Here is a 27,253-nt window from a genome sequence, read left to right on the forward strand (position 1 = left end):
ATTCCTAGAAGAAAACACAGAGGAAAGAACTCTTGAATATTGGTGTTAGCAATAATTTTTTAAATAGATAACAGAAGCAAAAAATAAATAAGTTGGACTACTTTAAATAAAAATGCCTTGCATAGCAAAGCAATTAATCAACAAAGTAAAAAGGCAAGCTATGGAATGGGAAGAAATATTTGCAAACCACATATTTAATAAAGGGTTAACATCAAATCCACCATTTGCAACAGCATGAATGAATATGAAAGATGCTATGCTAGGTGAAATAAGCCAGACACGGAGAGACAACTATCCAATTACCTCACTTGCATGTGGAATCTTTAAATTTTTTTAATGTTTATTTATTTTTTGAGAGACAGAGACAGAGTGCGAGCTGGGGAGGGGTAGAGAGAGAGGGGGAGACACAGATTCTGAAGCGGGCTCCAGGCTCTGAGCTGTGACCCTAACGCTGGGCTCGAACCCACAGACTGCGAGATCATGACCTGAGCCGAGATGAAGAGTGGGACGCTCAACCGACTGAGCCACCCAGGCACTCCTAACTAGAAGAACGTTTTCATTCAGAAAATCAAACGATTCACCCATGCCTTTCTTTTCTGAAGACAAGAACTCCATTTTGCAACGTACTCCATTTCGCTTTGCAGAACTTGAAATAGAATTTTGCCATCCTGGCATCAGGCGCTTCATCCGTTTCATTCACCATCTTGTGAATTTCACAAAACAATTGCCAGAACGTTCATCGCCACGTAGTCTGTTTTTAAGATCTGGCCAGACTACTTTCAACAGACTTAGGCTCTACGTGCCGAGTGAGGAATACTGGAGGAGGAGTAAAAGAATGGTCTCTCAGCCAAAGAGAGAGGGGAAAATGAGAAAAGGAAGCACACCTTCTGACCACCTGATACAGTGATAGAATGCCATCCCTCTAGCCTCCAGAATGCATCCCATAAATCATACTATGAGAAGGTTATTTAATTTTTTTTCCACTGCGTCAGACATTTTTCCCCTGCACTCAAATCCCGCCAGGCCGGTTGTGCCAAACACTCCCAGGAGACACACGGGGTGACACCGTGCGTTTTTGCAAGTGCGGGGAGGCAGCACAATCCTCAGCTTTAATGCAGGGCCCGTCTCCGCGCCCCAGGGCTCTGCTTCTTTGTCGATATCCTCAATGGCACAGCCCTGAATGTTACTTAGTGCTTAATGAAAAAACAGATTGCTCTGCCTAGCATCTAATAGTTGTTAATATCCTAATAACATTAATGTATGCAATATTGAGCTGACTTGTGAGGCTGACAAGAGCCTACGTGTGTGGAAATGTAATTACAGTGGAAGTTTAATGGTAAATCACTGCAGTTTCTCTCTTCCTTAATAAACTGTGAGGTACTACCGAATAAAACAGAAGCAATTAGGGGAATCAACAGGATCTTGAGCTGAGGGACAGGAGGGAACGGAAGAAATAGAACCGCTGCACCCCCAAGGTAGCTTGCATAAAACGCTGCCATTTAACAGCTGCTGAGCTTGGGTCCGTCCCCTTGCCCATCCGCCTCGAATACAGCAGTTTGATTTCTCATCAGAGGTACCTTATTTTCAACCGTGCTCAAGAACCTTAGCTATCCAGACAGCTCATTAAATTCCATCTATTATTTCTGTATTCCCCTCGTATCTATTGAAAGTGGTTATTTGTAAAACACTAACATTTTAGTTAGTTTTGTTTAAAAGCAAGAAACCCCTTATTCCCGGGATCTTTCAGCTGTGACTGTTAGATGGACAGACCAGGACACAGACGGTGCAATGAATCTAGGACAGCACATGGCACAGGTTAGGGACCCTGCTGCCCAGCAGGGAATCACAAAAGATTTAGAGAGTGACGGACCGGAGTTCATAGCTCGGCTCCAGGGCTTTAGAGCTGGGCTATTTTGGACAAGTTGCTTCAATCACTTTGATACCCCGTTTCCTGATTTATAACATGAAAATATCAGATAATAATATTGACTTCAGCGGCACCTGGGTGGCTCAGTCCGTTAAGCATCTGACTCTTGATCTCGGCTCAGGTCATGATCTCGCGGTTTGTGGGATCGAACCCCAAGTCGGGATGTGTGCTGACAGTGCAGAGCCTGTTTGGGATTCTCTCTTTTCCCTCTCTCTGCCCCTCCCCTGCTCACATACGTGTGCGTGCTCTCTCTCTCTCTCTCTCTCTCGCTCTCTCTCAAAATAAATAAATGAGCATTTCAAAAAATAATATCTTCATAAGGTTGTTATGAGGAACAAATTAAATAATGTACTAAACGTCTGACCTGGTACAGTTCCTGCCGCTTCTAATGCACTCAATGTATATTATTAATAGTTCATTATTATATCATCAACCGTGGTATATATGTGTGTACCACCACCCTGCAGCCTCAACATGTTTGCTAGACCTTGTTCCTGCAGCGAGACTAAGTGATGGAATCATTACAGCATCTGGACAGACAGGATTATTGTAATTATACTGTCTAACCCTATTATAGGACACAGGAGGAAACGCAGTTGATCTGAATTCATACATCTAATCATTAACTGGTCAGATACAAGCTCAACACCAGGCTCTGAAACAGGCACTCAAAATACAAATATAAATAGAACACAGTCCCTATTCACCCGACATCCACCATCCTCCTATTGAACCAGACAGCTTGGAGGCAAATGAGAAATGCACCAGCCCATGCAAGTTGCTATTGACCCTCAAACCGCAAAGAGAGAGAACGTACCTCTCCGGCTGACAGTCTGAGAAGGTGTTTAGAGAAGATGACATGTGCTCTGTTGTCAGAGTCCACATACGACGGAAACTTGAAGAAAAAAAAATCAGAGTACAGAAAAACAAATAGGACTATGCGCGAATATCATCAGTCATTAAGGAAATGCAGATTAAAACCCCAGCCAGATACCGCTACATCACAATTGGAATGGCTAAAATACAAAATAAAAACAAACAACTACAATTCCAACCACTGGAGAGGATGTGGAGGAACTAGATGGCTCATACACTGTTGGTGGGAATGCGAAATGGTATAGGTACTTTTAACACCAGCTTGTCAGTTTCTTATAAAGTTAAACATCCATTGAACAAATGATGCAATCTTTCTCCTAGGTATACACCCGAGTGAAATTTTTTAAATTAGGTTTACATAAAAACCTCTTCATGAGCATTTAGAGTCTCTTGGGGCACCTGGTGGCTCAGTTGATTAAGCATCCGACTTTGGACCAGTCATGATCTCACGGTTCATGGGTTCAAGCCCCATGTCAGGCTCTGTGCTGACAGCTCAGAGTCTGGAACCTGCTTCGGATCCTGGGTCTCCCACTCTCTCTGCCCCTCCCCACTCACACTTGGTTTCTCTCTCTCTCTCTCTCTCTCTCTCTCTCTCAAAAATAAACATTAAAAAAATAACCTCCCCAAACTGGAAACATCCCAAATGCCACCTCCCACCCCCGCAATGAATGAATCGATAAACACACCATGGTACATCCTTACTACGCAGCAGTAAAAAGGAACAAATTATGGATACATGTTAATAATGTTACTGAATCTCAAATGCATTATGTTCTGTGAAAGGAGGCAGGCTTAATACACTAATAACTTATGATTCCATTTGTGTGGCATTTTGGACAAGGGAAAACCATAGAGAAAGAATACAAAATCACCAGTTTCTACGGGGTCAGAGGAGGCGAACTTTAAAGGGGCAGGAAGGACACTGTGGAGTACTGGGGCAGTTCTGGATCTTGCCTGTGGTGGTAGTTACCAGACTTCAAGTATCATCAAACTTTACTCTAAAAGGGACAGATTTTACTGTATGTGCATTATACCTTATTTTTCAGAAGGGCCCAAACGCACGATGTTCAAAGACCTGGAAATATAAATATTTTTTTAATGTTTTTTAATTTATTTTTGAGACAGAGAGAGACAGAGCATGGACAGGGGAGGGGCAGAGAGAGAGAGGGAGACACAGAATCCAAAGCAGGCTCCAGGCTCCGAGCTATCAGCACAGAGCCCGACGCGGGGCTCGAACTCACGGACCACGAGATCATGACCTGAGCCAAAGTCAGACGCTTAACCGACTGAGGCACCCAGGCGCCCCCCAAAGACCTGGAAATATAATGCAGGGCAGCAAACTCAGGTTTTGCAAGTATGACAAGAGAATCGGGGGGGATCACATAGCTATTGCTTCGCTAGCCACCTGGCACGTGGTAGAGATCCGAATACCATATGTAGCATGAATGAACGGTGTCGAAAGACTGGAAATAGATAGGAGCCAACTTGCCTCCAATCATCGAATCATTGACCAAGCCCACACGCTTACATTTGGCTTAGCCATCTAATGAATATCTCTGTCGTATACATTATTTAGTGAGTCCTGTCTTCAAGGAAGGAAGAAAATGTAATAAGATGAGGTGTATAAGGGCAGCCACGGACACCGGTTCCTTATAATCTATGCCATCACACACAGCAGCCCTGGGGGTGTTTGCTGGGGAGACGGTTCTCTGTGTTCACGTCTCCAGGTGTCAGAGAGAACTTCGCTAAGGACAAACAGAAGTAACAGCAGGAACCCAGAATCCAAGGGCTGAAAATGAGAGCTATGCAATTCCACGGGTTTTATGCCATTAGGCCCACCTCAGTCAAATATTTTTTCAACAGTTTTTCCATATATATTTAGGCAGCCATCCTTGGGTACATGATACTCCAGGGTAATGTGTGAGAAGATAAGGTAATACAAAATTATTTTCATAGGAGTAAAACATCACCTCACACACGGGTCATAATCGGAAGTCAACGTCATAACTCAGGACAGAGAAACACCTGGCGAGTGTAGAACCTCGTGGAGCTATGCACCCAAGTGCTGGGAAAAGGCTGGAATTAAGGGAATGAATGCAGGGAAGGGAGAGCTGTGCCTTAACAGTGTATGGTGGGATTGTTACCATATTTATTACTTCCGGAGCAGGAGGCATTTTGAGCGGTCTACTCACCATCCTTCATTAATCATCCCAGAATGCCTGACCTGCAAAGAAATATTAGTCTCTTGGAAACAATGACTTTAGAAGGTGAAGATGAGCCAGAGAGTCTAATGTCCACAAAAAGAACTCTTTTGACTATTTCAATACCGTGGTGCTCTACTCTGAAAGGATGGGTGTTCAACAACATGCAGCTCTCTTTCTAGAACGACTTGGAGGCGTTTTGTGGGGCTTTTTGTTTTTGTTTTCGTTTTTGGTGTTTTTTTTTTTTTTTTTTTTTTTTTTACATTTTTTAAAATAATACTTCTAGATAAAGGGCCAGATGGTATTAGGAGGAGGGAAGAGAGTCAGAAACAGGAAATTCGGTGTCAGGGCAAGAAAGGACGTGTAGAGAAAAGTTTAGAGAAGTTACTCTGTGCATCCACCGAGAATCCACACGTTGGGGTTTTATCACGACCGAGTCTTTTGAGATTCATCTGTCACTAGACAGTACTAAGCACGCTGTCTTTAAAAGAAATCTTTGTTCGGATTCCCCCCTGACAGGAAAAAGCTTCTGGGTTCACTCAACCCTATCTTTATCCTTTACAAAGGAAAACTATAGAGAGAATGGCTTTACTCCCAAGGGCTTTCCCAGGACTTCTTATTTAACTAGCTCGTCTAACCAGAGAAGTGTTCACACTCCCTCCATTCACCTGCTACAGGCCTCACACAACAAAAAAGCTTTTATTTTCTTTCCTTTGGGGTTCCTCAAAGTCTAGGTGCCCCAGAGAAGAATCCTTTGAAACGAGGTGACCTAGGTGATTGATAAAAGGGCTGGAACGTTCCAAAAGTTCCAGTGGTTATTGCTTGTTTTCCTCAACCCCACAATAGCGGAGAATACATGACCCAGATTCAAATCATCAGAAGAAGAGATTTCCAATCCTGTATCGAAACACAAAAGAAATGGCAATAGTTCTCACATTACATTTAATCGCAGAGAGCCTCTCACACCCATGGTATATGGAATGCTGACCGGTCCTTGCTTCAAAGCATCCAGATCATTGTACAAAAATGAGCATGTGATTCACTCTAAGGCGTTCCGGAAGAGAATATTCAATCTCAAAATCCAATAACCCCGGTCAACTTCTTACAGTATTCCACAGTTGAATTTTCTGATTTTTACCTCTAATCTCATGTTTATGCTCTGGATTATAATTTCATACACTGTACTGCAAAACTGCAGAACTTTTCCCAAGAAATATTGCTGGGCTTGGAATAAAAATGATCGCTTCTCATTGTAATGAGTGCACCACTGCTCATCTCCTGTGTCTCAGGTACGACCCTCAGTTGCAGGCAACACAAAGTGGTCCTGGGTTATTTAAATAGAAATGTATTTATCGGAGGGGTGCCTGGGTGGCTCAGTCTGTTAAGCGTCGGACTGTTGATGTCGGCTCAGGTCATGATCTCGAGGTTCATGAGTTCAAGCCCTTTGTCAGTCTCTGTGCTGACAGCATGGAGCCTGTTTGGGATTCTCTCTCTCTCTCCCCCTCTCTCTGCCCCTTCCCTGCTTGTGTGCGTGTTCTCTCTCTCTCAAAATAAATAAACTTAAATAAAAAGAAACGTACTTATTGGAAATACGATGGGTCCACAGAATCTGCACGAGGGTGGAAAATCAGCCTCAGGAAGTACGCCAGAAGTGAAGGAATTTGGTAAAGAAGCAAGAAACAAAACAATTGCCTCGTGGCAGAAATGCCCAACTGAGACGTTACCTCAGGTCCCACAGAACACGGACGGGGCTGGACACCACACCCTCACCGCTCACAGCGAGAGCTATGAATGCATCTTCAGTCTCCCTGTCTTTGCACCTTCTGCTCCAGATTAAAATTCAGAGGCTGAAACATCTAACTGGCCAAAACCAGGTCGTGTCCTGGTATGTGCAGACTGCCGATTACTCGCACAAACCGGCTCTACAAGTCAGTTACGACTAGAACACCTTTCTTTAAAAAGTCTTCTTTAAAAATTTAAAAATAAATAAATAAATAAATAAATAAATAAATAAATAAAGGGGACACCTGGGTGGCTCAGTCGGCTGAGCATCCGACTTTGGCTCAGGTCATGATCTCACGGCTCGTGAGTTCGAGCCCTGCGTCGGGCTCTGTGCCGACAGCTCAGAGCCTGGAGCCTGCTTCGGATTCTGTGTCTCCCTCTCTGCTCCACCCCTGTTCACACACCCTCTCTCTCTCTCTCTCTCCCTCTCTCTCTGTCTCTCAAAAACAAATAAGAATTAAAAACAAAAAATAAGGTCTTCTTGGCAATAAAAGTCTGAAACTCCAAAGGAGGGAAAATACCTTCTTTATGTCACTACATACGACAAAGCAGTAGCCCAAATATCCACAGAGAACCGTAGGACAATAGCAGAAAAATGAGCGCTGACCATTGATATGCCTCTGCTCCTCTCTTGACATTAATTTTGGCTCAAGTTTGCTCACGTTTGGTTACGCCACAAACTCCTAGGACACTCACCAGAACCAACAAAGAGATATTTCTCCCCAGTGTGGTTATTTCTTGATTACAGGGAGCGGCGGCGGCCTGGGAACAGGTGGCTTCCTTCAATCAGCTGAGTTCCTGAGAGATGAGAGGGGAGGCAGGTCTTGCAAGATCTGTCGCCGTCTGGCAGTGGCTCAGACATCCCAAGATTTTCTGTCACTTTCTGGAAAGAAGGGGACATTTCAGAAACTACAAAGCTTCTCTCAGCTTTGATTTGGTGCACAGCTCACAACAGCTGTAAAAGTTGAAAAGTTGAATCTTGGGGGATAGGTGGGGAAGAAGGTCAAGTCTGATTATAATGTGGTTTTGCTAGAGTGTATTGTTTTCAGAAGAGGGAAAAACTACTGGGTTCGAATATGCAGAGAGTGAAAAATGAAAAAAAAAACCCAAGATGTTAGTTTTATTTCAAGCTGTAGACACGGAGCCCACAATCCCAATTACATATACGCTTCTAGGGGCAGAAGGAATAACTCTTTGTCTTTGAAATGCTCCAAGATCATCTCCGAAAACATGCACTGTTTTTAGTTTGTTTTAAACTGTCATAATCTGAATAGTGAGGGGTGGCAGTATCTAAATGCTGAACAGGTTAGTGAAACCAAAGTATTCATTAAGAATTGATGGCTGATTTTCACTGTACCCTCCTGATTCAGCAGCAAAGTGGAGAATTTTCTCTTTGGACGTCACTTATTTCCTTTTACTTATTCCCTACTATAGAGAAACACACACCCCCCACTCCAAGTAATACAAACATGTCTCTGTCTTCTCTAGAGATTCAAACTGGAATTGTTTTGTTTTGTTTCCAAAAGCAATGGAGTTGTGTCTCCGAATAGCTCCCAGGTTTTTCATGGTTCTCTTGTCAGTTCACACCACTTTTGACAAGAAATGCCAGCAGGAAGGTAGCTCTATTTTAATGATTTAGGATAGGAGTTCTTGACCCCCGCTGCATGTTAGAATCACCTGAAGCACTTCAACAAAATGGATATCTGGGCCTTATTCCAGACCAGCTCAATCATAATCTCTAGACATGGAGCCCAGTCCTGGTATTTTGTTTTGAAACTCTCAGGGGAATCTAACGGGAACCTGGACTAAAAACCACTTCGCCCACTGAGCTGCCATTTCTTTGCGGCTGAGGATCAAATTCTGTACGAAAGGATTTCTATCAGGACACAAAGAAAGAATTAAAGATAAACTATTCCTGCCTCTTTCCTCTAGAGGAACAGCTAAGCTCCTGAGCCCAGATGTAATGTAACAACAACAAAAGTCACCTTACCGTTTCCCCACACCTCTAGCTCTCTTTCTCCCTAATTAGTCTTTCTGATCCAGAAAGGGTACCTTCAACTTGTACGTTCAGTATGTCTGACCCTCTGAGATCCTGGCTCTCATGACATTACTTGCTATAAATTGTATTGTCCATCAGAGAATACAGGAATCCCAAGGCGAATGCCCTTGCCAATTTCTGGAAACATTTTTAAAGTACTTTTGAGATTCTAAGGGCGAGTTCCCCACCGGTATGCACTTGATGGGCAGAGGAAAGTCAGTTCAAAGGAGTGGAGAGCAGGCTGACACTGAGCCCAGCTGGGGCCCAACTCCCACAGCACAGAGCTACGGCTCTCCAATCTGACATTCTGATTCGGTACATCTGAGGGGAAACCCTACGATCGGCATTTTTAAATAGGAACCTCAGAAGATTCTGCAACAGATGGTCTGCAGACCACCCAGGGAAACGGGGCCATAGACTCTTCTATGAAAAGCTTTCAGAGAAACCAGGAATATTTAGGTGGGGAAAGCAAAGTTGTCTTCAAATATTTAAAAGGTCTTCCTGTTTGGGGAAAAAAAAAAAGTTAAATAGATTTTTTTAAGCCCTCTTAAGACCCCAAGAGATAGAAAAATGAAATAGGGGTTGAAAATGTAGCAAAATTGATTTGGCCTCAATTTAGAGAAGAATTTCATAGCAATCAAACCGGACTGCCTTGGAAAGCAGCATTTCTAGATTCATCCTAGAATGACTGCCACTTAGCAAAGATATGATCAAGGGGAATCAAGTTTATGGTGGGCAGATGGCTCAGTTGCCGTGTCCCTTAAAATATGAATTCACTCAGGGTAATAAAACTCCTCACCGTCCTAAATGTGTATCTCTACAGCAGGATAAGAAAACGACAGCTCAACACTTGTGCACCATATTCACTAACTCAGTTACCTAAACCACATCATTACCCCTTGAATATCTTATAGAAAGGAATCTTGAAACCAGCTTTTAAGAAATTCTAACCTAACCGGTGAATAGGGCCGCCAAGATAAAATGCTGATCAACCATTTATAACTTTAGAGTGTAGCTCTAAGCTGATCTAACACAGGGATGGCTACATAGATGGATAGATAGATGGGAAGGTGGAGAGAGAGAGACAGAGACAGAGACGCATTCACTTCTGGCTAAGACAGACTAAGCACTCTCCACTCCAACTCTCGCTGAAGGCAGCTTTAAAAAAGCTGCATGGAGTGGTTCCTTGAGGACTCTGAAAAAGAAAATGGCAGCAAGTGGTTTGGATAAGACCAGAATTTAAAGTATTATCAAACAGACAACTCACCAACCTTCTTCCCCTCTGGAGTTCCATGGCCTGAATTCAAGATGGCCCAAGAACTAGAAGGGGTCCTTGGCACAGACAGAAATCCAGACAAGTATTACAGCCCTGGTTCAAGACGTGCTAAAAGGGTCTCCTAAATGTTCACAAAGAGGATGGATGTCCCATTTTATTATTATTTTTTCTTTGCTCTCCCTAGGGCCTCAGTGGAGTGATCCTAGCGCAGTGGTGGCAAAGGCTATGCATGGATCCAGCAGGAATCCTCGACTTTGAGAAAAGAAAACTTCCCCTCCAAGCAGTGGCTTGGGTTTCAAAATAAGGGAAGAAGCCCCAGTTACCTCCATTCCTCCCCCCCCCCATCTGCCCCCCCTCCGTTGACCCCAAGGAAAGTGTGCAGCACAGCAGGAGGTATTATAGCTCCAGCTTTATGGCCAGAGGACTGAAGAAGGGGAGTGGAAGGAAAGTACTGGGGAGACAGCAGAGAGGGAAGAGCTTGAGAAAACTTGCTCCCTCCAGTTGTGGATGAACTCCCGGCTTCCCTGAGCTGCATGTGCAATGATCTGAGTCTGAACAGCACACACAGAGGGCGAGAAATAAATGACAGGATAGGGCCCCCACCCCTCAAGGCCCAGGCTGGCCACATGTAGGACACGCACGACAGATTTAAAAACCATATTGACCTTGGAAGCCAACCCAAAGAAGTCTGGTCAAAACGTGTGATTTGAACCCAATCAAGTTGAATGCTGCCAGAACAAAAATATCAACATGCTCTGTAGGCTTTCCACTAGAGCCAGAGATGCAAGGTGGTATCCGAAATGTCCTCAACACAACTGGAAATTTCTCAGCACACATAGAACCTGGGACAGCTCAACTGGCATAGGAAAGAGACAGGGTGAGAAGATACAGATTCGGGAATGATCTGACAAACTTTAAAGCCCTTATTTTATATAAGTGGTCTCCAACCAGAAAGGGCGGGCGACAGAAACACCCTCGACACAAACGCAAAGATAGAAAAGTCCCAGCAAAGAAATAAGACATAAAGAAGAACTTAAATGGAAATCACAGAACTGAAAACTGGAAGAACTGAAATACAAATCTCCTAGCTTGGTCTCAATGACAGAATGGAAGTGGCACAAGGAAAGAGTAAAGGTGAAGATCGAAGAACAGATACTTAATTCCAACAGAAGGGGAAGGAAGCAAAGAAAGGAGGGAGGGAGAACCGGAAGGAGAAGGGGAGGGAAAGGAAGGAAAGATGGAAAGGAAGGGAAAGGAAGGGGAGGCGGAGGGGAGGGGGAAGGAAGAGATCCATGGAGCGTCAGGGAACTGTGGGATAATATCAAATGGTCCAAGGCTCGTATCATCTCACGCCAGAAGGAGACAGAAAAACGTGTGGGGCTGGAAAACAAATTTTGAAGGAATTATGGCTGAAAGTTCTCCAAATCTGGTGAAATATTACCTACAAATGATCCTGCGTGCGTGCAGCCTTGGGCCCTGCAGCCAGAGGATAGAGAGCGAACCAGTCAGGGGGAGCAGCCCCAGCCTTCTGGAACCGCAGCTGCACGAGACGGAGAGAGGCCCACCCCGTTTCGAGTTAGTTTGTCTCCTCTGCGCTTCCGTAGCCGCCGCTCCCATCGCCGCCCGCGGATTGGCTGGCGCTGCCACAGGTGGGGGTGGAGCTTCTCGGGATTTCCCAGGGTTCGCACTTCCCGTCTGGCTGCCGGAAGCCCGGCTCTCCCTGGGGCGTGCTGTGACGGCGCTGCAGTGCTCGCTTGCAGGGTCGTGGCCGTGCGAGGTGCGGGCGGGGGTGGCAACAGGGCGAGCTGGCCGCGGGCTCGCTCAGGGTGAGAGGTCTGCTCGCCTCCAGCCCTCTTGCTGCAGCGTTTACCTGGGGCCCCAAACAGCTGCCCTCTGCGCGCTCCTGCGCTTGCTCCTTGTTACCCGGGCCTGGGACCCCCGTCCTTCCAGAAGGAGCCCCAGGGACACGAGAGAATACGTGTTTGGGGGGAATTCCTACCTGTCACGAAACGCTGCTTCTTGAGTCTTTGGATAACGTTTTCAGGGATGAATGCTAAATAAGGCCCCTTTGGTTTTCTGTTTATAGATTATTCAAAGGATTCTAATTTCTTCGATTATATTCCTAGGCACTTTCCCACCCCACTGCCAATGTGTATTGAAGGACTAGGAGGGTATTTTTAAAGTGTCCAAGAAAATCATCTTTTCGAAAGTAACAGCGTTTGTGCCTAAATATATAGACTTCCCAAATTTAAATAGTCATGATTTTGGACCATTCCGCCACCGAATGCTATCATTAGCACAAATAGCGGGAAGGTGGCTACATATTGAAAATACATGTACAGTCTTACGTGTTCATCATACATTCTGTATTATTCAGGAGATGCTGAGTGTCTATCTGTTTCTGGCTTTCACAGTGTGGCAGTGAATAAATGGGGTAAGGTCCTGGCTTCATCGTATCAGTGTGCATATTTGAATAAAATACCATAGGCAAGCTAACAAGCACAATTGTTCCCATATTGTTGCTTTAAATATGTAGGTATTTTTGTCTTTTATTTTTTTAGAGAGCGAGCGTGAGCAGGGGAGAGGGGCAGAGGGAAAGAGAGAGAGAATCTTAAGCAGGCTCCGGGCTCAGTGCGGAGCCCAACGAGGGGCAACATCCCACGACCCTGGGATCATGATCTGAACCAAAATCAAGAGTTGGAGGTTCAACCGACCCAGACGCCTCTAGATATTTTTTTCTTAATTCTGCAAATGGTGTTGGCCTGTAGTGATCTTTACAACACCATGGAGATTGAACCAATCACATTTCTCTTCAGATACACTTCACCTGGAGAAGTTCAGGGCCATCATATACTTCACCTTCAACTGAGTGATGTTAAAAATAGCCATATGGTTTAGGTATGAATAACCCCGCTCGTTGAGCATAACACTCGCTTCTTGCCTTGAAATATTTTGCAAATTTTTGAAATTTGGGCAAATAGGTCAGGTTTACAAAAGCAAAAAAAAAAAAAAAAAGAAAAGAAAAAGCCACATGTTGACTCAGGTCTCGTTTTCACTCTGATCTGTGCTCTCCCAGCTGAAGTTAATAATTATACCCCTTATTTTCTTAAGCAACTTTTTAACTTTAAGAAATTACACGACTTGATTAGCACAGTTTATCTTTCGCAGGGTGGTTTGTTGGATGTCACAGTTAGCAACCCAAGGCCTGACAAATAAAGCTAAATTCTTAAAGTGAATTTTTGTTTATTCACGTCATGTCACTTTGGGTTCACTGCAAGAAAAGGGCACTAGCTACAAATTCATTCAGCGCACGAACCTGGGGGGAATTTTGTGAACTTAGTATTTTGCACTTCAGCTCTGTGGCGGAAGTCACATTTCCATGCCGGACACTCGGCATCTATGTATCGTTTCCGTTTCCTCCTTGTCTTTTCTCCTTCATCCTCTCCTTCATGCCTCCATCACACTCCCTCTGACCCACCTTTGGTCAGTTATCATCTTCCAAAATGTTTGAACTTGGTACTGAGAGCATGTGCATGCCGTCACTTCTCAAATACAATCAGGTGTGGTGCACAGCCAAGTTTAACAGACCACGGCCATTCTGTCATCACTATCACATGGGGTGCTCATGCGTCTGTTTATAGGCGTCCAGGCATGCAAATAATCCTCACCTGGCAGAAACACGGTCCACTAATTAAAGCTGGTGGAAACTACAACAATTTCACCGAGTCCCAGAAATCATATAACCTCTCAGTCTGTTTTGAGGCATTTTTCGCTAACATTGGTTAAATAGCTCTCATTTTTTAACATTTACCTTCCTCCCACCCCCCAAGGGAGGATAGTACTATTGTAATTACACTACATTCTTCTGAGGTTCCATAACGAGCTATTATTTTGCTAATGGAATATTCAAGTAGTCTGTAGTAATTTATCAAATAGTCCTAAATCCCATTTTCTCAGTGTGAATCTTTTTGTTCACAGGTAAATTGATGTGTGGGGGGTTATCAAGGCTTTTTTGTAATTCAAATTATCCATTTCACCTCCCTTCACACACACACACACACACACACACACACACACACACACACTATATATATATATATATATATGCATGTGTGTATGTGCAGTCTTATAAGAGTTCTTACAAATATTTCGAATTAAAACTGTACAGACTGTGCAAGTGGTGATTTTTGCATTTTCATTTGTTTTATATTTTTTGCGTTTTGATACCTGTTTTTGAAAATGCATCGAAACTGAGGCGGGGCAGGCAAACATGTAATTCGACTTTTTTCACACTATAGGCTGTTCTTTGTTTCACTACTGGCAGGAGAGCTCTATTTTAAATGAGATCCAGTGACAGGAAACCATCTCAGCTCAAGCTCTCCCACTTTCCTTCACTTTACAAGACAGGAATTTAAACTGATTCAGTTCTCATTGATATGGACACCACTTTTCAGCACAGAACTCCTCAACGTCTAATGGATTGTGCACGTATTGATGAATATATAAGGGCCCTTGAGCAAGAAAACTATGCAAACAGACCCAAGTTGGAAGAAGGGTTTTAAACTCTTTAAGCGACAGCAACAACACAAGCAAACAAATGCAAATTACTCGTGAAATTAACCAAGCAACTGATTGGAGGGTTCCGGTTTTTGTCAAGGCAGCAAAATGGCTTGAGCTGCTCAGGTCATTATCTCACTGTTTGTGAGTTTGAGCCCCATGTCGGGCTCTGTGCTGACAGTTCAGAGCCTAAAGCTTGCTTAAAGTTTCTTTTGTCGTACTGCCGCTGCAGGAAAATGTCTCCGAGAAGCTAACTAAAATCACTAACAGAAGGCCATGAGAAGGCTGCAAGAGGTCTGAAATTGCGGCCTGTGGAAAGGATGAGGGGGTGCATCCTCCCAGGGGATTCGTATCGTCCCATGGATGCACTCCAAAGAGGACCTTGGGAAGACCAAGTGGAGGAAAGCCTTTCAGATTTGGCACTTGCCTTTCCCTTATGTTGTCTGAGGACAACTTTGCCTTCGTGTTCGCCAGAAAGCTGCTACGGCGGCTCAGATCACTAACGTGGTGTCCCTGAGAGAATACTGAGGCAGCAAAGAGGCCCTGCCTGAGTGATCAGATGTCAAAAACAGGTGAAGACTGACCCGCTGCCCTTGGACATTCCCTGTCCCCCTCCTCCCCCTCTATATTCATTCCCCAATGAATATCAGCCCAGGGAGACAGCCTCCTCCCGGAGCTGCATGACCATTAAAAATGGGGCAGGCATCACTGGCAGGATGAAAGTCCTGTGAGACAGCTAACAGTCTGGAATCCACAAAGTTCTGTGGTGCCTGGATACTCTGCACAAGGGCCTACTCCCCCCCAACCCCCCCCCCCCCCGCTCCCGCTCCCACATTTGTAAATTCTCCACAATTCACAGAGGTTGGAGCCTGACATTTCGTCCTTGCCCCAAACACATTTCCAGAAAATCAGGATCATCTTTTCTTTTCAGATGTCCCGCTGAAACAGAGTAGCCGACGCACCAGGAGAACACGAACTCACCAAAAGTAACTAGATGTCAAAGCCTACGATTAATCTAAAAGAGAAAGCACAAACCAGGCAACATATACCATCTACAGCAAAAATATTGGAAGGGACAGATTAAGAACTAAAAATAGTATGATAAATATGGAGATACTAGGCAAGATCAGCCATATAAAAGAAGAAAAATGAGCCACAACAAAGTTCTCGGGAATATAAACATATAAAAATTTAGGAACTTTTCTCAAAATTAAAGACAGATGGAAGATCTTGGATTTAGAAGGACAACTGAGTAGCAAATCGATTATTTTTAATTAATTTACTTATTTTGAGAGAGAAGGACGGGGGCAGAGAGAGAGGGGGACAGAATCCCAAGCAGGCTCTGTGCTGATAGCTCAGAGCCCACCTTAGGGCTCGATCTCATGAACTGTGAGATCTCGACCTGAACCCAAATCAAGAGTTGGATGCTTAACTGACTGAGCTACCCAGACGCCCCGCCAAAATGGGATTGCTAATGAAAAACTCACACCTAGACAGAATACAGTTAAATTTAAGAGTACAAAAGACAAGGAGAAAATCTGAATACTGCTAAATAGAGAGCAAAGGAAGGAACTAATGCCCCAACTGAAAACAATTCTGGAGGATGTAATCACATTAGAAACGGACCCATCCAGAACAGGATGGAAGAAACAGAATCAGTTGAACGAGAAATACTGTGGTTAACAGTTATTGTTGGCAAAACGTGAGAGCGAGTGAATCTAGAGCAAATGAAGAAGCATATATACAATAATCCAGAACTAAAAGTCAACATGATTCAATCTGATGAGGTAGCAAAAGTGAGTAATGAGACTGAATTAAGGTATTTGTCCTGTGAAGAAAAATGTCCTTTCAGTTACATGCATTACTTGTTTTGTCAGAAGAAAAATGTATAAAATTCTTAAAACATATATACATATAAATGTGCGTGTGTGTGTCTACATAATACAACTTTAACATTTGCTACAAGAACATAATCGTCACCATGGGTCATTGGAGAAGGACAACTGCCACAATAATGAAAAAAGATGTCATGTATAAATTTTAAACAGCAGAGCAAATTACAATCTATCAAAAAGAAAAGCATAAACAGAAGAAAAGAAAAACATGTGAAGTTTACATGAAAAATAAATACGAGTATAACAGCACTTGTTCACCTAGCAGTTACACTTATCTATAAAAGTGAGTGGGGCGCCTGGGCGGCTCAGTTGGTTAAGTGTCCAACTTCAGCTCAGGTCACGATCTCACGATTTGTGAGTTCAAGCCCCGCGTGAGGCTCTGTGCTGACAGCTCAGAGCCTGGAGCCTGTTTCAGATTCTGTGTCTCCCTCTCTCCCTGCCCCTCCCCTGCTTGTGCTCTCTCTCTCTCTCTCTCAAAAATAAATAAACATTAAAAAAAAAAAAGTAAGTTAAACATAGGAGTTAAAAGGTATAGACTCTAAGAATGCATGCAAAAAAGCAAAGATTCAATCATTTGTAAAAGAAAAGAAAAAAGGGTGGATCAAGCAACTACGAGACAAAAGAGAACTGACAAAGTAATCTTACTACCTGACAAATATAACCGAATGTCAAAAAGGATGTTATCTACCCATAAGAGAAACACTAGAACAGGCCACGTCCATCCACTTATGCATTGTCTATGGCTGCTTCCTCACGACTGTGGCAGAGCTGTGTATTTGTAACACACCAAACAATTTGAAAACCCTAAAGTAGTTACGCCCTGGTCTTTTACAGAAAAAGTTCACCAGCTCTTGATGTATTCAACTGAGTGCTACAAGGAGAGAAAGTGAGTGGAACAAAAATACTATTTTAAGAGAAGCGGAATTACACAAATGATACAATTTGTAAGTAAGAACATTTCAAAAGCTATTATGTCTGTCTTCCATATGTTCAAGGAGCTAGAGGAAAGACTGAACATATTAAGGGCACTGAAGACAGATTTTTTAAAAACGAAATTGAACTTATACCAGTGAAGACTACAATATCTGAGATGAAAAATTCGCTGGGGGGGATCCATGGCTGATTTGACATTGCAGAAGAAATTAGTGAATTTGAAAACATATCAATAAATACATTTTTTTAGTGTAGAAGATAAAAATCTAAAAAAAAATGTCTACAGCATCAGTGAGTACTGCAACAGATACACACATGACTGGAGTTGCTCAAAGACAGGAAGCCACAGGTACAGAGAGAATATTTGAAGAAATAAAGGACACAATTTTCCCAAATTTTCTGAAACCCACATATTCCAAGATCCAGAAAACTGAATAAACCTCGGGTGCAAGTGACACGAAAACGACTCTGCCAAGTCACATCAGAATCAAATTGTTTAAAATCAGTGATAAAGAAAATCTTCAAGGCAGCCAAATGTAGAACAAAGTACATTTCATATAAAAGAACGAAGTGTCCCAGCGGATTTCTCATTGGATGGAATGCAAACCAGAAACACGAAAAGAAAAACTATCAACCTAAAATTATTTACCCACTGACAATATCTTTCAAAAACAAATATTAAATAAAGATTTTTCAAATATACAAGACCAGAAGGCAATAAAGAGCTTTGGGAATCACAGCTACATAAGTACATATAAAGATTTGTATGAAAATTATTTAAATATCTTTTAAAAAGGATCTGCCATTTAAAGCAAAATTAATAACAATGTGTAATATGGTTTATAACATATGTCAAAACAAAATATATAGTTACAACAACACAAAAACTCAGAAGGAGAAAATGGAAATACATCATTTTAAGTTTCTTATAGTATACATGAATTTGTGTAATATAACTTAAAGGTGGACTCTGGTAAGTTAAAGATGTACACTTAAAGACCCTTAAGTAAGCACTAAAATATCACATTAATGAATTACAATGAGTGCTCCAACAAAAACAACAATGTGAAATCATAAACAATACTCCGTTAAAAGGAAGGCGGAAAAGAAAAAAAAGGAACAAAGGAAAAATGGGACAAATAGAAAACAGATGGCGGGAGAATAGATTGTCAATAATCACATCAAATCTACGTGGTCTGAACTCCAGCTAAAAGATAGGGACTGTGTTGTATAAATTTATACAATTAATATAATACATAGAGAATACCAAGTATATTTATATGTTGCCTATCCATTTTATAAAGAAATAAGTTAAAAAGTAAAAAGATAAAAGAGCTGATCTATGTGAAATAGATGAAAATGAATGATCAATATATGAAAATCTGTTTTTCTCTTATACTTGAACAAAAACTTGGCTAGAAATGGAACTTTTGCACTGAGGTTATCGCTCTGTGCTGTATGAACTGCTGACCTGGGGTTAGTTTAGAGACCATACTGCCTGCTGATGTGTTTTTCTTGGCTTGTAGAGTATTAACAGAAAAGGTGAATTTGTTGCTGGCTTTCAAAAATCTGGAGACTTCACATAAAAAGTCATTAATTCTGGCTTTTCTCAAAAGGCTAGCACAGTTGGCGCCCTGGGTAGCATTGTCACATAGCAATAAGGAGCTGGAGTTGAGTGGCCACTTCTGCCCTTCGTCTGCACCTGCACTCTTCAATTCACCAGGGCACTTACCTGAACTACTTCAAGACGCTTTCACAATACCGTCTGACTTCTATCCGCAATTGAAAACTGAGATTGTGAGCCCTGATGTTGCTTGATTGGTTTCTAGAATTTTGTGTGACTGAAAAAAACACTGAAACAATTCTGGCTTTTGTAGTTTGGTTTGTCGTGGCTTGTTTTTTTGTTTTTTTTTGTTTTGTTTTGTTTTGTTTTGTTTTAATGCGCTGCCTGGATTAAGATTTCTTTAAAAGGTGAAACTACGGGTGCCTGGGTGGCTCAGTCGGTTGAGCATCCGACTTCGGCTCAGGTCATGATCTCACAGTCCATGAGTTTGAGCCCCGCGTCGGGCTCTGTGCTGACAGCTCAGAGCCTGGAGCCTACTTTGGATTCTGTGTCTCTCTCTCTCTCTCTCTGCCCCTCCCCTGCTCATGCTCTGTCTCTCTCTGTCTCAAAAATAAATAAAAACATTAAAAAAAAAATAAAAAAGGTGAAACTACAAATATATGAAAAAAGAAAACGAAACAATAGAAACTTATATCTGTTTTTCTCCATTTACTTATCTAGTATATAATTTGTTTTGCATAGTGAAGTATGCAGCTTAGTAAGTTTGGCTTCCATTCTAATTTATTTATTACTTTTATTTTTTTATTATGATACCAGGTAAGCATATGTTGAAGATATGACTTTAATATCTATCATCTTTTCTATCATTGTTTCCATTTCCTTGTTTTTTTTTTCTTCTGGGTTCTAAGACAATATTTTATTCGTTATTAAAAGCTCAATTTTCTGTAATGTTGACACAACTCTTTATTGTTTCTAATAATTTTAATTCTGTGATTACATTTTAGTTTTTTTAGTATATTAATAATAGTATTTATTGAGCACTTAACTATATGTGAAACACCATTTAAACGTTTTGAATATATTATCTCAATGATTTTTTCACCCAGAAATCCTATGAAGAATGTATTATTATTATCCCCTCTAAAGATGAAAATAATGAGGCTTTCAGAGATTAAGTAACTTTTCTAAGATAAAAGAGTTAGATAATAGTGGCACCAGGATATATAATTAGGCATTTTTTTTTTAATCCAAAGCCCATGCTCTTATTTAATGAGCTGCATGGCACGTTCTCTTTATCTCTAAATGGTGAAACAAATATTCCAACATCTGGATCTAAAAGGTTATCCACCCCCATGTTGGCCTCAGTGGTGTTTCATTCCCTAGGAATATTGGGCAGAGATGCGTTAAAGACTGAAGTGGGGCCAAAGGGTAGAACAATGTGTTTGGATTCCCCATCAAGGAGCTTTCCCGAAACAGAAGGGTGCTCTTGTGCCTCTGTGAGGCGATGGAGGTGGAAATCGCTCACCTTATTCACCCACATGGCTTTGTGATTCTGCCTCCAGGCTAAGCTTTCCCTAGTTGTCTCTAACTTTTTTGTCTGACACATTTTTGATGAGCACTTCTAGTTTCCAGTGTTGTTGAAACTGCCTCACGTTTCCCGTTTTCGTGATCGTTACAATGGAGGGACCGCAGAGGGGGAATCAGGAGCTGCTGACTGCCAACAATGGAGCCAGAACGCCCTCTTCCATATTGAAGGAAGAGGAAGCTGGTAGATGTGCCGAAAACCCAGTGTGAGCCGATGGTCTTTTTTAAACCACACAATGGACAATGGGCCTTTTGACTATAACTTCAGCTGGTCTTTGGAGGGCCGGTTTCTCTTTACTACTATCAGCTTTTCCATTGCCTTATCTCACAAGTATTGTATAGGAAAAAGTGCATATAAATTGTACAAATTACCTATATTGTACTGAGATGCTATTTGTGAGCAGTGTTTCCTTAAAAATCTTCACTGTTGTTCAACATCTTTAAGACTAAGTATAATTCTGATGTGATGACTTTAATTTTTTTTAATGTTTACTTATTTTTGAGAGAGAGAGACAGAGAGCAAGTGGGGGAGGGGCAGAGAGAGAGGCAACACAGCATCCGAAGCAGGCTCCTGGATCCGAGCTGTCAGCACAGAGGCTGATGCGGGGTGTGAACCCACGAACCGTGAGATCATGACCTGAGCTGAACTCGGACACTTAACCAACTGAGCCACCCAGGCGCCCCCTGATGCGATAACTTTAAATGATCAGATGTCTCTTCCGTGGTAGAGATTTGATGACTTCCAACCTTCCAAACTCTAAGTCATGTCCCTAGTGCACGTTAGTTTAACGAACGGCCTTTGTGGAAGTAACAATAGCTAAATTGCAAAATCTGTTAGAAATCCATTCTACCACGGTCTAGTTCTTTATTATACGATTTAGGGAGGGGAGGACATGTAGAAACAGAAACGGACAGAGTGTGAAATTTAGGCAAAAATGGTGGGCTAAAGCTTGAAATTAAAATTTCAACTAAAGCTTGGTTTAAGAAAACAAACTGATCTAGAATGGGATTTTTTTGTATGCGTGTATACATGCTTGTGTGTGTGTGTGTTCTCTGTGGCCTATGAACACTCGATGAATTAGCTCATGGCCATGACTGCAGTATTTCTTATGGAAAGAATGGGTAGCTTGTTAGCATGATCTCATCCATCCTCAAGGAGCAGGACGTTGTTTATGTGCAAAGGCTTTTAACAATAATAATTCTGAAGAGAGGAAGTGTTGCCCAATGTTTCGAGTCAGCTGCCTGGATTCTATTTCTGGACCCATCAGCTTTTTGCGGGAGGTGTTAGACAGGTCACCTTTTCTTAGGACTACTGTTTCTATATCTGCCTCTGATTGGCATACTAATAGTTTCCACTTTATTACTTCATGGCTATTTTGCAAGTTTTTAAAAACTTTAGGTAAAGTAATCTGCAAAAATGCTTTACAGTCTTTGGAGAACCTCCAAACAAAGGAGGAAGTGTTACTTCTCTGGAGAAAATGTAATATCTTTTCATAGCGAGTGTTGTGTGGTCTTTCTTTTCTTTTCTTTTTTAATGGAAAGGCTCAGCATTGCCAAGTAAATTCTATAAACTTTCTTTCCAAAACTGGCACTTAGCAGCACCTTACCAGCCGCCATAAGAGTTTTACATGGCCTCATTATTAGACATGGTTTGTGATGAATACATTTTCTTAGTATGTTTCAAAGAAGAAAAATCACTGCGGGACGAGGGGGGCAAAAATTTGGAAACATTCTGGAGCAACAGCTGTCATACATATTGAAAATGTACTTGTAAGTTCACCCTTTTTTGTATGATGCCCTGGGCAGGCAAGTGTCCAGAAGCCCGTGATAACATTGTTCGTGTAATTGGGACCAAAGAGGAAATATAGGTGTTTGAGACTTAGCTTCCGGAAAAATGACTTGAGCGAATGGGTCTGCAAGTATCTAGAAGCCAAGGATGTGTGTTCGTCTCTGTCAATTCATAAGGAAAACTGAAATCTGCCCCACGCTCAACAGTTTAAAATAGCACAATCATCTGTGCAGCTTCACGAAAACCGTGAGGTAAAGCGACGCGTTGTTTCAGGATGAGAAAACTAACATGTGGAGTTTCTAATGGATTTGTCCAAGGTTGCACAGCTAGAGAGCTAGTCCTCTAAGGCAATATTTTGATTCCTCCAAATAGCTATTGATGCTCTACCTTTGATTCTCAATGAGGGAGTGGAGGGGGTCAGTTTTCAAATAGTTCATGCTCCCTCTCCTGCTCATCTCCAAACTTTGAAAACCAACATCCCACCCGTTGAGAATCACTGACAAAGTCAGCCATCTTGATGCATGGCTTCCCTCCAATGTGTTAGGACAGAACACAGCTTGCCAACCACAGAATGTGGCTTTTTCTGCGGGTGTTTTTCTTTCCTTTTTATGTAAATGATGAAACGATATCATGAATGTGAAATACGTATCTGCGTTTCCTAAAGAAAGCATTTTTTTTTTAATATTCCCAGATACTTGTGACAATGTTTATCCCCACTCAGAGTTGAAATTTGGCTGCTGTTTTTATGCCCTGATAATAGTCCTAGCCATCCTCCATTGCCTGTATCTAAAACTAACATTCTCCAGGCCTAATTCCTTTCACTGCTGGTGCCTGAGTTTTTCACTAATGTACATTTTAACTGAAAACACATGACACTGAAGAGATTAAAACCTTTCTGAAACATAACCAAGGAACATATCATACTTGATTTCCCTCTGGACCTTATTCCAATGAGATTCTCATGTGGAGGCAAATGTTGAACCTCACACTGGCATCTATGTTTTGGCATAAACTTGGAGAGAGAAATAAAACAGGTTCCTCTTCTCATGAAAATCTCCTATCAGCCCTCGGAGAAAGAAATGGGGAACTGTTTCAAGAGAGACATACCTTAATTTTGTTGCAAATCCTTTTCTGCCTTCCAGACTTCAATATCAATATGTCACAGTAAATTATTTCATTAAGTACTTCATCTGCTCTGTAACCTGCTTGTCTTTGAGGACAAACTTTAGATCTGCCGTGTACACGTCTGCGATATTTCGACTCAAAGGACACCTGCCGACTCTTAACCGGAAAGCTGTGTGCATTCTTTTCGTCTCCGCTTCATAAATATATATTGCAATTGCCACTGTTATTAAAAAAAATTATCCTTTGGCCCTTAGTGATCCACTGTGCTCTACCCTCCCTTCATTCTCAGGCTGACCTTGCTCCCTCAGAAAGACAAGAAGACAACCTTAAGTGACAACGAGACAAATTTCATTTTGTTGGGAACTGCCTTTTCAATTATTTCTCTCTTCTCGATTTCTCCTTGCTGGCCTGGTCCAAGCTGTTACTTTGACAGGGGTCTCTCACCTCTAAATTAAAATATGCAAATTGTTATGCTTCCTGCGCTAGGACCAGGGTAGCCTATGCATTGTAATTGCAAAAGATTGCTCAGTTCCGTTTTACGCCAGAAGAATACAGTTACCCACTTCTGCCGTTTTCTGTTACGAGAAAAATAATATCCTGTAGACTGATACATTATAAGCAATACATTTAGGCATCAGTATATTTCTATCTGAAAAATGAAAGATTATTCTTTGTGACCCACATTCCGCCACAAGGAAAACAGGTCCAAATATATCCAAATACTTTCAAAGACTTGGGGGATATATTTTAAGTGCTCCAATACAGAGACCTAGTCCACCTTAATCTGAAACATACCTACACTTTTAAGTGCTTAATTTTTATGGAATGGACTTGAAATGCAGAACACTTACCGTCAGTGCATTTTTTCTTCACGTTCCTCTGCTAGTAAACTTTTGGAAACAGATGCCTCTCTAATCACCTGATCAGTCAATACCGGTCTACACTGATAAACCATTTTCAAGGCCATCCTACATACTGTTTGCCTCTATGTACAGATATGATATTTTCCTAATACATTAAAACAAGTTCTGTTTCTCACTCCCCTATAATTAGCTTTATAAATACCTACCATGATGACAAACAGTATTTACAAAAATTGCTTAAGGCCTATCTCTACGATGCTGTCACATTTGCCATAATTTCAGAAATTCCCAAATGATCATGAAATGTCTCTGGAGACTAATGATTCTTCCCAGGTTGTTTCAGGATTTTGGGGTGAAAGCCTATTTGGAAATCACTGAATGGGAGTCAGCTACCTAGAGGAGAAACAACAATAATAATAAAAAACAAACTATTGGAAAATCAGAAGGTTATTGCTTTGGGATAGATTTGATATTTTCTATTAAATTTTCCATCAAAATTTGGTCGTGATAGATTGTTTTCAAGTGAACTTCTAGGGGCGCTTGGGTGGCTTGGTCGGTTAAGTGTCTGATTTTGGCTCAGGTCGTGATCTCACAGTTCATGAATTTGAGCCCCATGTCAGGCTCTGTGCTGACAGCTCAGAGCCTGGAGCCTTCTTTGGATTCTGTGTCTCCCTCTCTCTCTGCCCCTCTCCTACTCACACGCTGTCTCTCCCTCTCTCTCTCTCAAAAATAAAATAAACACTAAAAAAATTAAAGTGAGCTTTTAATAGTTAAGCAGTTAGTGACAGAAGGAAAATGTATCAAGTAATGAGAGGAAAACCATCTTGACTTTAAAGTTTTACACAATGAAAAACTACAGGGAGCGACATGAACTCTAAATTCAATGCAAAGACATTAAACACCAAGTCCTATCTCTGTTGGTAAGGAGTAATATAGACACGGGGTAAATAACTTAACTAGACCCTACTTTCCATATCAATTAAATTCCACATTCCATGTCAGTGAACTTTAGAGTTGAGATGACCTCATCAACCCCCCTTGGTTCAAACAGAGTAACAGGATAAATTATGTGACAATTAGCATACCATCAGTTATCTGGAAAGGCAGCTCTAGAATCCAAGTCATTTACTCTTCCATTTAATGAACACTCTACTGAGCAGTGACAGGGTTAGAAAAACCATTTGTGGCTATGAGAAGATGGTAGGTGTGTAGGTGATAATTGTTGACTCTCATCACAGCCCAAGGCCATTTGAACATGGCCTTGCTCCTATGGGGTCTCGCTAATCTCTCACTTCATGAATGCTGTGGAGTTAGGACCTAGCTCTAGTACTGATTCTTTTCTCTCATTGAGTTGGTCTTCTCTCCTAGAGATTGTAAAAAGTCATCCCTCAATTACTTGTTTCACAAAAGAGCAAGTGGTAATTGGATTTTAACAAGATGAGAACAGAAGCAAAAGGGCCCAATTTTGTTTTGTTTTCTTCCCCACCACCCCCACTAAACAATGTTCTTAGATGTTTGGGTCTGACACCATGTGGCAGACTTCCTTGTTTCCCTCTTCTGCTGAGAACATGTGGTCATTTGACCATGGTATAAGAAGGCAGCTGGAGAAGCACTTAGCAGAGGCAGGGCTCCTGAATGCTGGGTGACTTGGAGACCCAAGCTCTTACATGTTAACTCAACATACTTTGCCTCTGTGTGTGTGTGCATGCACACACATGCACATGTGCCCATGTTTCATTTCTGTGAAACAAGGGGCTGTTAAAAGTAGTAAAAACAGAAAAAAAAAAAAAAAGGCAGCAGGTACACATAGAAAGGTTTACAAACCCAGAATAGAAACAAAAGAAACAAACTCAGAGTAAAATATGTGTTTCTTTATCAATGGAAATAGTTTCATGGGAGCAAAAGATAGTCAAACATGCTAGAAAACAATGTTCCATGTCAGGCAGAGAGAGAAGTGACCGCCCCACCAGTATACACCAAATTTTAGGAAAACTAGTCTGCATACATATGTATGCATGCATGTGTACATGTGCTAAAATCTAAAATTAGTTTCTAGAGACCAATGTACTGAGTAAGAAAAAGAGTATCCATGCTATAGTTTTACGTATCTTTTTTTCTTGTGTGAGGGGGTCTAAGGGAAAATGACAAATTTTTACGAACTAAAATAGAAACACGGAAGAGAATTTTCCCTGGTCTCTTAGAGATTATTGAAAATATCCATTCTGTAACTATAATGCATCAGTTCTGGGCCCCCTTGTCTAACTTGTCTTGTTTACTGCAGGAATATAAAGAAAGAAGTGTATCACTACAAACCATCCTTTATAACTCTAAATGTCTGAGATTATTACATAGATTCTTTAAACAATCCATTTTTTTCTCTTCATTTTGTCTTTTCTCTTGAATCACTGTCTTTGAATTTCTCTCCACACCAACCCTAATCCTACATTTCATCTTTAGAAACTAAGGGAGTTCTGGTGGCATCAAAAAGCAACAAAGATCATTCCTGACTTTAGTTCCCCTCATAAGAAGACCAACTAACAACCATTCACAGACAAGATACCATGGTGAAAGTCCTAGAACAGAGGGGCGAGGCTGAACCCTGCCCTGGATCACGGAGACAGAGAAGGAGTGCGTTAGAGGGGAGAGGGGAACAGCTACACTCTGACCACATCCCCTGTCCCCCAGGGTGACATGGTGCCACACCAAGAGGGCCCCCCGGGCCTACGCTTTTCCCAGTGGGAAGAAGAGAGCCCAAAGTGGACATCCAGCTCCCCGAGCATATGTGTCACATCCTTGGAAGCCCATTTGTGTCTCACTTCACAGGAATTGTAGGAGGAATGTGG

The 27,253-nt window shown here is 41.8% G+C and overlaps 1 long non-coding RNA gene across 2 annotated transcripts in view; it reads right to left on the reverse strand.

The window, feature by feature from the left end:
• The window catches only part of LOC122238542, a 75,134-nt gene that overhangs the window by 35,283 nt on the left and 12,598 nt on the right, over positions 1–27,253 (reverse strand). Inside the window, exons 1-3 of one of the 2 annotated variants that reach the window (XR_006217468.1) lie at positions 11,542–11,631; positions 7,483–7,669; positions 2,745–2,822 (exon numbers count right to left, since the gene is read on the reverse strand). This is a non-coding gene — a long non-coding RNA (uncharacterized LOC122238542). Of the gene's footprint in view, positions 1–2,744; positions 2,823–7,482; positions 7,670–11,541; positions 11,632–27,253 lie in introns of those variants that run through there. The other variant, XR_006217467.1, reaches the window with a different exon arrangement.

This window comes from Panthera tigris, chromosome B2, assembly GCF_018350195.1.
Source record: "Panthera tigris isolate Pti1 chromosome B2, P.tigris_Pti1_mat1.1, whole genome shotgun sequence".
NCBI lineage: Eukaryota > Metazoa > Chordata > Mammalia > Carnivora > Felidae > Panthera > Panthera tigris.